The 14,959-nt window shown below is 47.3% G+C and overlaps 1 protein-coding gene across 8 annotated transcripts in view; it reads left to right on the forward strand.

The window, feature by feature from the left end:
* Positions 1-14,959, forward strand: part of HIVEP3 (HIVEP zinc finger 3) — a 533,699-nt gene that overhangs the window by 418,351 nt on the left and 100,389 nt on the right. For all 8 annotated transcript variants that reach the window (XM_043877706.1, XM_043877708.1, XM_043877702.1 and 5 more), the window contains one exon: positions 12,064-12,261. The gene's annotated coding sequence lies outside the window, so the exon portion shown is untranslated. The remainder of the gene's footprint in view (positions 1-12,063; positions 12,262-14,959) is intronic.

The raw sequence follows: 14,959 nt of genomic DNA on the forward strand, positions 1-14,959 counted from the left end.
AGTAAGGAGTGAGCAAGAGTGTCATGTGATGAGTGAGGCTGGAAGGCCCTGGTGACCATATGGAGAAGAGGGTCCGACACTCTCTTAAGGAATCTGGATTTCTAAGGGTGGTCAGCAAGCATCAGAAGTGGTTATGGCACACCGTGATACCCACCTACTCTGCAATGTAGGAACACCATTCTGCATGGCGTGGAGACTGGAGCCGGGGCAGTGGGTGCGCAGGAGCCCAGGGGCTTGAGAGACTCTTACGGAGCGAATTCACTGGGAACCTGGGGAAAATCGGGGGTGTGGAAAAGGAAGAAGTCAGCCACGGCTCCTGGACTTCTCAGGATGTCTCGTGGGGTCCCTGTGCCGAGGTTCAGGGTCCCGTCCAGGACTATGGGCTGCTTACTTGGGACTCAGCAGTGGAACTAGGGCTGGGCTGGAGCTGTGAGCCCATGGAGGTCCTGACTGACGGTGCGTCAGCTGTTTCCCTCAAAAAGAACACGTGGATGTTGTGGCGCTGTTGATTCATCTTCACCAGCACACCTACACCCAGGGGCGGTCAAGTGAGAGAACTCAGAGTATCTCTTCTCATTCATTCTCATGAATGATGCTCAAAGCTCTGTGTGTGATACAAAGATGAATCACACACATTCTCGTCCTGTCCCCAAAGGTCGTGTGGTTTGTGTGTGATGCTGACAAACATTTGTATAAGTATTATATTCCACAAACACAAGGGAAGAAAGGGAAAGGCCACAGGAAAGGGACCACTTGCTGTAAATAAGAAGTCATTTCTGGTCAGAGAGGGAAGGTCATGGAGGGCTCCGTGGAGGAGGTGGCATACGCGCTGGGCTCAGTTGGGTGATTGTGGTTGTATTTGGCCACAGTGAAATGGAGAAGAGCGTTCCAGACAGACAGCGCTGTACAGAAACAGGCAAACTGTGAGCATAGTAGTTTGGCTGGAGCAGGGAGAGCATTGATGTCAGGGGCAGCCAGGCTATCAGTGGAGGAGATCCCAAGTATAGACTTTATAAGAAGAACCACTGAGAACTTTGGGACAGGAAAGAGCATGGTCAGAGCTGAGTGTTGGGACAATTTATCTGACCTTATGGAGAGGGTGACAGTTCAGAAGCTGCTATGTATTGGTCCAGAGGAGGGGATGACCACTGAGGTCTTTACAGGGTGATGGAAAAAGAGGACTCTATCCATATTTATTGACTTTCATTGAGGCTTTAGGCTGGGCATTGTTCTAAGCACTTTATGTGGATAAACTGAGTCTCCCCTTAGTCCAGCCATGCAGGTGCTACAGTTTTTCCCGTTTTACACATTAGTTCACTGAGACTCAGAGATGTTAGGTAAGTAACCTATCCCTAGGAAGGTCACTCAGCGAGGAAGTGGAGGAGACAGAGATTCGAACTCGGGGCCTGTCCTCTTAAATTCCACCTTAGAAATAGCTTCCCAAGGGGACTGAGCCATGAAAGGTGGCCCAGCTGGGGCTGAGACAGGTCCTCCCACCTGTCAGGCCCCCAACCCCAGACCAGTGGGGGTCTCGGGCTCTGAGGGCTGACCCTGGTGCTCCCCATCCCTCTGTGGGGAGCAGGGCGGAGCCTGGGCTTGGGCGTGATTTGGTTCACCGATTCGAAACAGCCTACGTATATAGGTGGTGACAATGTAAATAACTGATGCAATGGAAACTTTCTATGGAAAAAGGTACCCGCTCAAACAGCCACAAAGTCCAAAAAAAGGAAGAAGAGCAGAGCAGACCCAGAGGGCTCTGTAGCAAACAGCTTCCTTTGGCACAGCCTTTTCTGTCGGCCTGAGCTCCTGAGCTGGTGGGGGAGGGGATCAGCAACACTGGGCAGATGGAGAGCTGGACCAGAAGCTCGGCCCGATCCCTGGAGGATCTGGGGTCATCAGGCTTCCCCTCTTAGCTCAGGAGGCAGCCATGTGGATGCAGAAAGCAATAATTCCTCCAAATACACCCCCTGGTTCTCATTGCTGCCCTGAGGGCCTTGATTGTGATGCCTTCCCACTGTGGGCCAGTGGTTGGGGTGTTGCAGTCCCCAGGTCTCCCAGGGCCTCAACCTGCTTTTTTTTTTTCCCTCTCCTGTGCCATCCCTGTCAATAAGTTGCAATAGTCTTGGAATCTGAAATCTTAATTTAGCGCACAAAGTTTTGTCAATATAAGTAAAGCTAAAAGATCAGTAATAACCGAAAGAGGAAGAAGAGAAGGTCATTTTTTGGAAAGTTGACTCGGTATTATTCAGCTCTTACACCCACCCGGGCTATGCACTATTGCCCCCATTTTAGAGATGAGAACACTAAGACTTGAAGTGTTAGGTGACCTGCCTGAAGCCGCCCAGCAGCAGAGACCAGTGGTGCCTGGTTTTAATCTAACACCAAAGCCTAGGACTCTCCTTCTGCTGCGCAGGACTGTCCACATGCCCGTGTTTCCTCAGCTGTCAGATGGTAGCATCAGTGAGACGATAAGGTAACAGGACTAACGCCGGCCCATGGTAGGCATTCAACAAATGCGAGCTTCCTTCCCTGCCCCTTTTTTCTGTCTCTGCAAACGAGAGGTATGTGATGGGCCTTCCGGGTGGGGAAGGGGTGGGAAACAGCCTGAGTTTGGGGCTCCCTGGGAGAAAGGGTGGTCATCACTGATTTTCTGGCCCATCTTCCCTACTGGTTGGAGAATACTCTGTGGCAGGGGCCAGTCCTTCTTCACCTTTGCACCCTAGGGTCTAGCCCAGTGACAGGGAGTGTCTTGTCCGAGGTGGCTGGATGCAGCTGGCCCTTGAGTGTGGACCAGTCCAGTGGGCTGTCTGTTGTACCCAGCTGCAGGAGACTTCCGGTGAAAGAGGGCCGCCACTAGGTGTGGCCTGGCATGGCAGGAAACGAGTCCTTTACCCCTCTACCCCTGGTAGCTCTCAACACCTCAACCTCACGTGCAGTCCCTGGGGTTTCATCTGCACCTCCTCTTCCTGCCACTCTTTATTCTCCGAGACTCCTGAGCTGAGTGTCCTCCACGTGCATTCATTCAGTGTCTCTCTCTCCCCATTCCCTGCAGTGTCTGAAAGCCATGGGTGTTTCTCCTGCCTAATCCCTGTATAGTTTGTGGGACCGGATAGTCTCACCTATCACTAAACGGACTCCATTACCCTGCACTTGAAGTTCCTCTTTTTCTATCCTCAATACAAGTGGAAATATATCACCATCCTCTATTTTTATAACCTCTGCTTTTACTGGAAAACATTTCCCAGGTCTTCTCAAAGTATGTCCTGTCTATCTCAAAGGCTCTGAGCTCCCTGCCTTTCTTTCTGCTCATTTTCCTTGTTTGGGGTCACCTCATTACTCCATGAGAGAGAGAAGCTTCTTGTCTGGAGAATGGGGTCAGGAACCAGGAAGGATCCAGGGGTGGTCCCATGCATGTGGCAGTGTTCTCAGACTGGAATGCAGGCGTTTGAAGCAAAGGCGTGCGTCTCAGCAAAGGGAGCTGAGCCTGAAGCCTGATCACAGGGAAGGAGGCAGGAAAGCTCTCAGAGCCCATCCCAAAACAGGATCCAGAATGAGGAGAGGTGGGCACCAGGGAGGACGGCTTGGAAGGTCCCCCACTGTAACTGAAGAAGAGCACAGACATTAACCAAGTGCCTCTCGTAAGCCGGGTCCATGCTAGATCTCTCACACTTTGTCTCGTCCAGTCTTCACAGCAAACGGGTGTTCTTCAACTTTTTACTCATGAGGAAAGAGGCTCAGAGAGGTTAAGTAATTTAGTCGAGGTTGCACAGCTATTAATGAGTGAAACCAGGGTCTGTCTGAAACCAAGCTCCTCTGATATCAGGGCTGAATCTCTGGGCTTTTCCTGTGCTACTTCTCTGGTGTTAGGTAAATGAGGCAGTAATTCTCTCCATTTCCCCTCCCAGTTGCTAAGTAGCCCCTCATGATCTCCCAAGATTATTCCATGGGATTCTGCATGTGTGTCCCAGTGTCCTAGATTTTGGGGTTTTCTTATTGATTTATAGACCACCATAACAGAAATAAAAATAAAAATGAGAAAGATCCATTCTGCAGTTCCCTGCCCCAAGCAGATCAGACTCAGCTTATCCATGTGCCGGCCCTGTCTGCAGATTCATAGTGGAGGACAGGCTGTGTGTCAGGAGGGCAGCTGTGGCCTCAGAGCTGGCCTTATCCACTTCCTCTGGGATTGGGGTCTGAGGCCCTTTGCTGGAATTCCAGGCCCCCAGGCTTCCCTGCCAGCCCTTAGAAAGTGGCTTTGTTGTGATCTAGTGAGGCTGGCCCCTGTGGGCATCCGGGGTTTTTCTTTAACTCTTCATCAGCTGAACTTCCCCTGCAGGGATGCACCTCCAGTGCCCAGGCCGGATGTGGGGCGCCTTCCACCTGCCAGCAGAGGCCATGCTCTGATGCTTTGGTTCCACAAGGAGGGTGGGGAGGGGAGAGGATGGGCCTCCCTCCTTGTGGTTTTTGGGTGGGGCCGGCAGAAGAGCTGGCCCTGGTCGTTCCTGCCCTGGGTGGATGCCACCTTGCAGATGGGCCCCTCTTGCCCTAGTAAGACCTGCCCTGTTCAGCTGCTTTCTAAAAAGAAAACAGTTTTATGTCATCTTAAAATTACAATTTTTAAATTCTAAAAGCGATATGTGATTTGTTTTTTTAAAAAAGGAAAAGAGTATAGGAATATGTAAGGAAGAAAATGCATGCTCTGAGCCCCATTCATGCAGTCTCACCCCTAGGATGTGCTGACAACTTCATCCTGCAGGTCCTCTGTAGCATTAACAGCTACACAGATATGTGTGTGTCTGTGAGGCTGCTTTCCCCCTTTTTGCACACCATCCCATTGGTGCAGTCGTAAAGAATCTGCCTGATGATGCAGGAGACATAGGAGATGCAGGTTCAGTCTCTGGGTAGGGAAGATCCCCTGGAGTGGGAAACGGCAACCAGCTCCAGTATTCACATCTGGAAAATTCAATGGACAAAGGAGTCTGATGAACTATTGTCCATGGGGTCACAAAGAGTTGGGCACGGCTGAGCACGCACACACACACTCATTGAGGGAAAGTGTGTGTAGCAGCTAAGTGTGTAGGCTCTGGAGTGAGACAGGAACCAAGGTTCACCACCTGTCAGGTCTCATTTCCTCACTAAGTCTCATGTGGAAAGTGGGACCAGCAATAGTGCCTTCCATCCAGCAGGCTGTGAAAAGTAGGGGAGGCCACCCAATAAATACTGAACACATAAAGTCACGATGAATCTCTATTATCAGTCAGAGTATGTGTTTATTTTTAATTAGGAAATAATATTGTCCCATTATTATACCATTGGGTGGATTTATCATCATTTACTTATAGACCAATTCCTTGCTGATGGATATTAAGGTCGTTTCCATGTTCACTGATAAAAATGGTGCTGCCGCCGTCGTGTGTGCACCTGCGTAAGATGATTTGTGTATTTGTGTGTGTGCACTCGTGAAGCTGCTGGATCAACATAAGTTGTGATCACTGCTTTTCATCACTACTGGATGGTAGCAGTCATTTTCCTCTTTGCATGTCAAATGGGCAAAAGGTGATATTGATTTTTAATATATATCTTTTGATTATTAATGAGGCCAAGCATCTTTGCATATATTTATTACACATTTTAATTTCTTGAATAATGATCTGTTTACTTCCTCTCTCCATTTCACTAGCTGTTCATCTTATTGTTTTATGGGTGCTCTTTATGTATTATAGATATTGACCCTGTTTTATATATGTTGCAGACATTGTCTGTTATTTACTTGGTATCCGTCAGCAGGGTCCTCTGTTATATGTGGTGCTTAATTTTTTTGTGTGTAGTCAACTCTGTTAATCTCTTCCTTTAGGAGCACTGATATCTGCTTCAGGCTTTGAATGTTATTTTCCAACACTGAATTATACAAATATTTTAATAGTTTTGGTGTTTTCATGGATTTGCTTATATATTTTGTTTTTATCTTTAATTCTATTGTAAGTGTGCTGCATGTACTCTATTTAAAATCGAATTCTCTGTCCTCCCTCACTCTGTATCCCACTTTATTGTCATACCTTTTATTTTACCTACATGTTTGTTTCCTGCTTATCTTCCCTGGCTAGACCCTCAGCTCCTCCAAAGGCAGAGACCTTTATTGTTTTGTTCATGCTGCGGTGCCAGAATAATGCCTAACATATAGTAGGCACTAAGTAAATATTTGCCAAATGAATATACAACCAGCCAGTTGTCACCATTTTGTTATTTAAATACTCCATTCTTTCTCACTAATTTGGAATTCCATCTTTGGTAGCCTTTCCTGTTTCTTCAGTTGTTACTGGCCTTTCCAGATTTCCTCCCTCTTCTTTAGTTATACAATTTATAATTTTCTAAAAAGTCACCAGTTTTCAAATTCATTGACATCAAATTGTGTATTTAAACTTAAAATAATTTCTCTTAAATTCCCTTAAATTTAAACCCGTGTTAATATACATGTTAATAATGTCTTTCTTAATGCTTATTTGTGATTTACTGTTCACTGCTAGTCAGATTAACCTGTGGTTTGTCCGTGTTGTTTGTGTCAGAGAACCAATTTCTTTCATTGTGGTTGCTGTACTTTTCTCATAAATTCGTTTTTGCTTTCAACTTTATTCATTTCTTCCTTCTAGATTATTTTGCTTTATTTTATTATTTTTCAGCTTCTTGGATTAGATGCTTGATTCATTTAGTTTCAGTCTTTCTTCTTTTATTGTGAAAGTATTTAAGGTTTAAATGCAGCTCTGGTTACATTCCACAGGTTTTTTAAGTAGGATTCTCAATCTTGTATGTTTATAAATATTCTGCACTTTCAGTTTTGCTGTCCTCTTCGACTCAGATTTAGTTAGCAAAGCATTTTAAAGTTGTCCTGTGTAATTTACTTTTTTATTTGCTTCTTGTTAGTTTCTAATTCTATTGTATTGAGAACTGAGTTTGTGATATCTATTTTGGAATTTGAGATTTTCTTGTAGTCTAGTACAAGAACATTTAAGAAAAAAGTGTTTTGTTTCTTGAGTATATATGAAGTTAAGCTTACTATCTGCAAATCCTCTGTATTTTCTTATATAAGGTTACTTGTACCTTTAAATCTTGAGTCATGAGCTTGTTTTGTTTTGTTTTTGTTTTGCCTTCTCTTTGTAGTGCTAAGAATGTGTTATTTCATATACTTTATGATTCTGTTGTCCAGGGTGAAGGTAAAGGTTCGTGATTTTTGTTTCTTCTTGGAGACTCATTAGCAATATAAAATGCCCCATTTTATTCTAACATATTTGCGTTTTGTCAGATATTAATACTGACTTAACTGAATTCTTTTTGTTACTATTTTGCCTCTTGATGTCTTTTTGCTATTTCTTTGATTTCAACCTTTATTAATTTGTATAAATAGCATATGGCCAGATTTTTTTACCCAACATAATCTCTTGCCTTAAAATAATTTAATTTGTTTGCATTCTTGTATTTATGATGTTTTGTCTTACTTTATATCTTTTGTTTATTATACTTTTCCTTTCTTGTTTTCTTTTCCCTTTCCCAACTCTCGCTGGATTAATTGAATTTATCTCCCCTCCCCCACAGTGGTTTAAAAAGGTCTGTATTTTATCTTCCTTCTAAAAATGGTTACCCTTAAATAAAAAACTAAAACCCGTGTTTCTATGTCAATGTCAAGAATTAAATGTTATCTAATTTCCAACAAGATGAGACCATTATTACCCACATTTGTTTAGATTCAACTGTACATTTTTCTACTCTTACTGTTCATCATTGTTTCCTGCATATCCTGCCTTGACCTTTCTTGAATTACTTATTCTGATACAGTTTTTATTTTGTTGGAGTAATTCCTTGAGTAATTTTTTTTTTTAAAGAAGAGATAAGTGGGTGGCATACTATTTTTAGTGCTTCTCTGTTTGGCTTTGAGACTCGGCTGAGTAACAGTTCTCAGGGTTTTAACTGTTTTCCCTCAGATCTCTGTAGTCTTGGCTCTGTTGCCCTCTAGCAGTTAATGATGTCGATGTCAAGCCCAAAGTCACTTTGATTCTCAAAATTTGTATAGACACTGTCAGAGAGGAAGCTGAGTTCATCGCTCACTGAGTAAGGGGGAACTTCACTTCTATAGCGTCTTGGCATGTCTGGAGGAAAGAGGCAAGTACTGGATTTGTTGATGGTTAGAAGTCTCTAAAACAAGTATGTCAATGTAGGGCTTGACTAGGATCGTGTAAGGAATACATTACAGCAGTCCCAGACCGGTGGAAACAGTGAGGAGGAATTTTGAGATGAGGCAAGAGAATCAGAGAAGAGCTGATGGAGCCTTCAGCACGTTTCTGGAATGAACAGTCAATCCATCTGCCAGGGCTGGAGTCTCGTGGAAGTAAATCATGCTCACGGAGGCAGTAAGGTGTCTGGGCTGGTGGTTTCTGTCCCCTGCCCTGTGCCCCAACTTTGGTGTTTCTGGCAACCAGAGGCATTCACTCATTACCTTTGGCTCTCAGGAATCCCATCCTTCCTGCCCTGTCCTGGCTCCGCTGCCTCTGTGCCAGTTTCCTGGGTGCTCGGCAGGTGGGCCGTCCCTTGTCCATGCTGGGTGAGACTGACTGAGCTCTGATTAGATTCTCTGTGCTTCCTTCTCATCTGCTTTTCCTCAGACTTGCTGGCCAGCTGATGCTGCTATGGATCTGTTCTTTCTTGTACATGTCTCTTTTCATCCCAGCGGTGTTTGAGGGAGAGGAGGTAGATGGATGAGCCCGGTTTGCCATGTAGAACCTCAGGCGTGTGTGACATTCCCGGTGACCCGGATGCAGGTGTGTCCACCTGGCTCTCCCACCGGCCACCAGAGGCCAGAGTGGCGTTGAGGTGATGCTGAATGAGAGAGAGGAGAGCTGTGGCTCAGTCCTCCTACCTCCTCCCATCTTCTCCTCCAGCCACACCCTTGGGCCTGACTGCATTACCTCACTGACTAACAGGGTTCAGTGACCTCACTGCCCTACAAGATCAAGGCCAGACTATCACATATACCAAGTTCTTTCCCTCCCAACTCTCCCCTCCTGAGTTATCACTGCCCCTCACCTCTAACCAGAGGGACAGAGTGCAATTTCTCGAACGTTCGGTCAGTGTGGGGGCACGCCCCGTGTTTGAAACGCTCTCTCTCTTTCTCACACATTCGACACCGTCAGAACTGACTGCTCCTTCCTTTACACCTTTACCGCACAGCAGCTTAGAACCAGGGATGCTATAACGCATTCCTTTGACTTCTTGCCCCTCCCACGTCCTCACCCTCAACTGTGATCCCCTTGAAGGGAGGGACTGAATCTTTGCTGTCTTTAATCTCCAGGATCTGCTCCCCAGCCTGGCCCCAAGTAGGCACCGAATGCACATCAGTTAAATGAAGGAACAGCCAAGTTAGGTTCTAAAGAGAATTGTTCTGCGCTGACTGTGTGTGACACACCATGCCAGGTCTAGGGGTAGGGGGATGAGTCTGATGACCCGCCCCAGGTGTATGCTCTGTGCGTGTGTGTGTGTGTGTGTGTGTGTGTGTGTGTTTACTGTCCAACTCTCTGACTCCATGGACTATAGTCTGCCAGGCTCCTCTGTCCATGGGATTTTTCAGGCAAGAATACTGGAGTGGGTTGGCATGCCCCACTCCAGGAGGGGGTCTTCCCGACCCAAGGATTAAACCTACATCTCGTGTGACTCCTGTATTGGCAGGCAGGTTCTTTACCACTGTGCTGCCTGGGAAGCCCTACCAAGGCTTTAAGACTCCTGGAATCTGTGGGCATAGAGGGTGCTATTACGTATTCTGAGAGGCCAGCAAATGTGCTGTGGGTATTCTGGGGAGGCAGGACTTGAGTCCAGTTTGGGGTGAGCTGGCTGAGCTTTCTGAGAAAGGTGTGTGGGATTTGGCCAAGTAGACATGCTTATAGGGGAGGGGAGTAGATGTGAACAAGGTTCAGAGTTGGGAAAGCATGGGCTATATTTATAGGATAACATGTTTGGAGACCTTGGTGTTTCTATACTGGGAGGGATAGAGATAACTCTTTTTATTAATAATTTGAGATCTATTGGAGGGTGTGAGGTTGGATCTGGGGATGGTATAAAAATGTGAAGTTGTGACAAGTTTTGGATGACTTGGAAAACAGAATCAGGAAAGAATAGACAGGAGCCACGGAGCAAGTTCCATTACACTGCTGTGTGGTGCTGTGATGCTGCTCTGGAGTGTGGGATGGGGTTGACTGGATTTGAGAACAGTGGGTAAAGCAGAGGGACTTTGGTTAGCTGTGCCTTCATAGGAATCAGCAGTAAGATGTAGTTGCCAAAACATGAACTATTCCAAAGCTGGGTCAATAAAAACATGGTGCCCGAAAGAAGGAAGGTGACAGTGCCCCAGACCTGCATGCAGGTTACCCCAGACCTAGATTACTAGAATAATGAAACAGTATCCATAGTATGACATGGGCCGAGCCACGTGCCAGGCATTGGTCCAGACCTTTTAGGTGTATGGAATCATTAAACCCCTGGGAGGTATTTGTCATTCTTAGCCCCTCTTATCAGGCACAGCAAGGCTCAGCAACTTTGCAAAGCAGAGGTAATGAGGAGAAGGCCCTAAGTAGAACCCAGGTATCCTGGCCCTAGGAGCCAGGACACCCATTCTCAGTTGCCACTCCACATTGCCTCCAGCAGACACACCAGAGTACAGAGTGGTGACTCTAGATTCAACTAGAAGGCCTAGGCTTTCTTGATCATGAAACACATTCCTCTGCATGTTCTTGTTTGATTCTTGAATCAGCCTGGTAAGTTGGTTATTAAAAACTGATGCAGTAAACGTTGCCTCCCTTGGCCCTCAGTGCTCTGTTTTGTTTAGTGATTTGGGGAATACAGTGAGCTCTTATGTCTATTATTGTGTTTAATTCTCACCCAGGCCCCACTATGAGTCACTTCTGCAGGTTGTCTTGGTTTTCTCTTGCTGTGTAACAAATTACCTCCAAGCCAGTGGCCAAAAACAAGCCTCCTTTGTACGCTCGAAGTCCTATAGTTCTGAAGTCTGGCACAGAGTGGCTGGGTTCTCTGCTAAGGGCTGCAATCAGGGTATTTGTAGCCTGAGTTCTCATCTGGAGGCTCAGAGGGAAATTTCACTTTTCCAGACTCATTCACTTGTTTGAATCCATGTCCTAGGGAGTTGCTGGGGTTCAGCAGGGGGTTGTTCTCAGCTCCAAGAGGCTGCCCTCAGGTCTTTACCAGATGGCCTCCTCCATCTGCAAGTCAGCAAGTGCATGGCGAATCCTTCCCCTGATTCTAAGCCCTATGACTTCCTCTTTTTGTGACCAACCAGAGACAACTCTGCTTTTAAAGGATTTTCTCAATTAGGTCAAGCCCATGGAATAATCAGACAAGGCAATGGCAGCCCACTCCAATACTCTTGCCTGGGAAATCCCATGGACAGAGGAGCCTGGTAGGCTGCAGTCCATGGGTTGTGAAGAGTCAGGCACGACTGAGCAACTTCACTTTCACTTTTCACTTTCGTGCACTGGAGAAGGAAATGGCAAACCACTCCAGTATTCTTGCCTGGAGAATCCAAGGGACGGGGGAGCCTGGTGGGCTGCCGTCTTTGGGGTCGCACAGAGTCAGACACGACTGATGTGACTTAGCAGCACCAGCAGCAGCATGGAATAATCTCCCTATTTTAAGGTCAAGTGTGCCTATAACATAACCTAATTGTTAAGAGTAAGATCCATCATATTCACAGTCCTGAGGATCATGCAGGATGTGTTCACCAGGGAGACAGGAAACCTAAGCACCATCTTAGAATTCTACCTGCTTGCTGATAAAGAAATAGAGGCTCAGAGAAGTTCGGTGTCTGATAAAAGGTAGAACATGGTAGGCACCCGGGGCACCACACCACACCGTCTCCCCAGGCCACTAGGGAATCTGTCCCTGCCCCAAAACAAGCAGCCTGGAAGGAGCTGGGGGCCTGGGCCATCTGGGACCAGCAGACATTGTTCTATGTGTAAAGAAGTTGACCAGGCAAACTCTCTGATCACGTTTCTTGACCATCCCCTGCAGGATTGAAAGCACGAACCCGGCAGCCTCCAACTAGTTCATGGAGGAGCCTCGAGAGATACTGGCCAGGCGAGCTCTCCCTTGCAGAGGGAAGAACACAGTGTGAGAGGAGGCAGCTGCCACAGCAGTGGACATGAACGCTGGTTTTCAAAGAGAACAGCGTTTTAGTTTTGGTCATCGCAAGTGGTGCCTTCAACACAGGTAGGAAATGCGTGATCCTCAAATACGCTTGCTGGGGGCTCCACGTGGTCTTTCTTGCCTGAGCTTGCTAGAGTCCTTCCTCTTTATAATGGATGATGGTGATGATGATGGTGATGGTGACAACAAAATGGATGATGATGGTGATGAGGTTTGATGATGATGCCTTCCTTGAGCCTCTGTGAAAGCTGGACCTCCTCGGGACGTCCTTGGTCGGGAGTACAGTAGAAACCTTGAAAATCAATACTCTTTTACTGCCACACACTGTCTCCCCTCAGATGTAGTTTTGTCTCTCCAGTCCCTCAGTTTCCAGTTTGTCCTTGGCAACAACTCTTCTTAAGGGACCACAGTCTCCCTGCAGACCAGCCTCACTGTATCTCCTGTGGGCCAGAGCTCTGCCCATTTCTCTGTGCTCCCTGCCCCGCGATGGGTCTTGCCTAAAAAGCCCCCTCCCTAGTCAGAGGATCACAACAGAGCAGCATCTTTCTGGGTCCTCCTGGATGTGAAGAAATGAAAGGATATTGGGTTCTAGATTTGGCCTGCATATTAGAATCACCTGGAGTTTTTAAAAATTCCAGTGGCAGGGCCCCACCTTCAGAGAGACTGACTAAATGGGCCTGGGAAAGGCCCCAGTATGGCTAGGCGCTCTCTCTCTCTCTCTCTCTCTATATATATATATATATATATATATCTCCATTTAATTCATTTTTAGCTCTTCAGGTATGAGTTGTGGTTTCAGGTTATAAGTTCAGGCTGTGGTTCAGTTTAGGTGTGTAGCATTAGAAGCTCTTTGGGTCAGGAATATAAATCTTCGGATGTTTTGTCTGGCCATGGAGTATATCAGAATCATCCAGGGATAAGGAGAGGGAGGGAGGGAGTGCCTGGGTTTAAAAAAAAAAAAAAGGAAGAAAATAGATTTCTTGGCCCACCCAGACATGCTCTCTGCATCAGGCTCTTGGGGGCTGAGGACACAGGGATCTGTATTTTTATGTTGGTCTAGCCGAGGTCTGGGTGCCTGGGGCCTCTCTCTGGGTCCCCTGGAGATGCCTGTCCTGTATCTGGGTCTGTGGGCTCAGCTGTGAGTCTCAGCGGGTGCTTCCCAGCCTGGCGTGCCATGAACGGTGCTCTTTCTCTTCCTCTGGGCAGAAGTTTTCTCACCTACAGAGAGGAGGATAGGGCCTCTGGCAACCCTCAGAGACAGCCTCTCTGTAGCTGCTTGAACTGTGGGGGGTCTGGGCCTGGGCCTCTGCGCACAGCTCAGCAGTGCCACATGGACCCCCTAGACCCAGGCTATGATCAGGTTCTCCAGTAGAGGTGGAAGAATCATCCCCTGGACTCTAAGGAAGGGTGCCCTGGCATTTGAACCTCAGTTTCAGGGGATGTGTAAATGTGGAACTTAATAGTAGAGCCTCTGGATCTTCCCAAGTTCAAATCCCAGCTTCAGCATTTACTGGTTTGGGAGGCAGGTTGCTTGGTTTCTGCTTCATGTTTCTTGCTTGGAAAATAGGAGAGTCGAGGCCCATGCCACACAGGGCTGCTGGGGAGGTACCAGTGAGGCCCTGGAGTGTTGCCAGACACCTAGCCAGGGCTCCCCAAGATGGGCAGCCCTCCTGCAAGCAGGCCGGCTGCCACTCCTCCCTCCTCACTGCCACCCTATGTGTCAGCCAGGCTCTGCTGCCTGGTCCCAGTGCCTGAGTTCCTCAGAGAGAGTCAGGGCGAAATTAAGGGCCGATGCTGCATATGGGGCCTGGGCACACTGCAGACAAGATTTGTCCTGCAGAAACCCCAGCGAGGCTGGTTCTATTGCCTTTTTCGTACAGATAAGAAAACTGCACAAACAGGTCCAGTAATTTAAAGACAGTCACACATCTAACAAGGAGCTGAGCCTCTGGCTACAAAAGATCCAGTACTTTCTTCTCCACTAACATGCTTCCTGAAGAAGGGCAGTAACAGCTTCAAGGATGACTCCTGCTCCAGGGATGTCTGTGTTTTAACAGAAATCAGTAGTACCATAATACATACGAATGGGTCCCCTTCCTCGGCATCCTGGGATACCTTGTGGTACCCTGATTTAGCTTTTATCTCTTTCATACCCATCACAGTTAGCTGTACATGGTCTGCTCCACTGGCAGTATCAGGGCAGGGTCTGGGTTTAGGCAGCTTGGTGTACAGGAGATATCTGAAGTAAGCTGGAAATAGAAACTTCTGAGGGTTGAAGGCAGAGACCTGGGGACACTGTCGTGGGGAATCAGATGGAGAATCCTCCCCAGACCTGGCACTAGCCCTCTCTTACTTTACTCTCAGAGTCTCTTTTTCTGTCCATGGAGTCCCTGCCAGCTGCATGGAAGAATCTAGGAGATGGGACTGACCCAGAGGCAAATGAGCTATCAGTTCCAGAGAGAAATCTGGTCCCCACCCCTTCCCGTGCTCCCTCTGGGGAATACAAACATATGTGACTAATGGGGTGCTGACTCAGCGCTTCTGAAGTGTCCAGACTCACAGGGCCCACTGCGGGCACAGCTTCCCCCAGTCACCGGCGGGGAAGCTAGAATACCTGGCATCTGAGTGAGGTGGAGGGCTCAGGCCCAGGCTGGCAGGGGTGCCAGGCAAGAGCCAACCATGTGCCAGCCTTCAGTGGCCTTGCAGAATCCCTCATGCTGGCGGCGGGGGTGGGGGTTATGGAGGGGTGGTAATTAGCACC

The sequence above is a fragment of the Cervus elaphus genome, chromosome 20 (assembly GCF_910594005.1).
Source record: "Cervus elaphus chromosome 20, mCerEla1.1, whole genome shotgun sequence".
Taxonomy (NCBI): domain Eukaryota; kingdom Metazoa; phylum Chordata; class Mammalia; order Artiodactyla; family Cervidae; genus Cervus; species Cervus elaphus.